At 59.0% G+C, this 344-nt stretch overlaps 1 protein-coding gene across 2 annotated transcripts in view; it reads right to left on the bottom strand.

Moving 5' to 3' along the window:
* DAPK1 (death associated protein kinase 1) overlaps window positions 1-344 on the bottom strand; it is a 225,402-nt gene that overhangs the window by 53,587 nt on the left and 171,471 nt on the right. The gene's annotated exons all lie outside the window — the stretch shown is intronic.

Below are 344 nucleotides of genomic sequence, written 5' to 3' on the forward strand. Positions count from 1 at the left end.
CACTTCCAGGTCTTCTGGGGAGCATACGGGGGGGATCCACCTCCCTCTGGCTTGGCAACCGGTGCCTTCTGGGTCTGGGGGGCCACATGGGGTCCTCCCATGGCCGATCGCCAAACCAGGGGAGCACACGGGGGGCGGGGGAGGGAGAGAGAGGGGCATGCACTCCCTGGCAGATCCAGAAGTGGACTGAAAGTACTTCGGTCCACTTTCTGGTTTGCTGCCAAGCATGCAGGGCACTCCCCTGCACTCCCATGGGATGTTCCATCCGCCACACGGTCACAGCATTCACAAGCCATGCCTGGTACCTCAAGGCATGTAAAAAACACATTTAAACCCATTTCTTT

Source organism: Gavialis gangeticus, unplaced genomic scaffold (genome assembly GCF_001723915.1).
Source record: "Gavialis gangeticus isolate Ggan-Ray unplaced genomic scaffold, GavGan_comp1, whole genome shotgun sequence".
Taxonomy (NCBI): domain Eukaryota; kingdom Metazoa; phylum Chordata; order Crocodylia; family Gavialidae; genus Gavialis; species Gavialis gangeticus.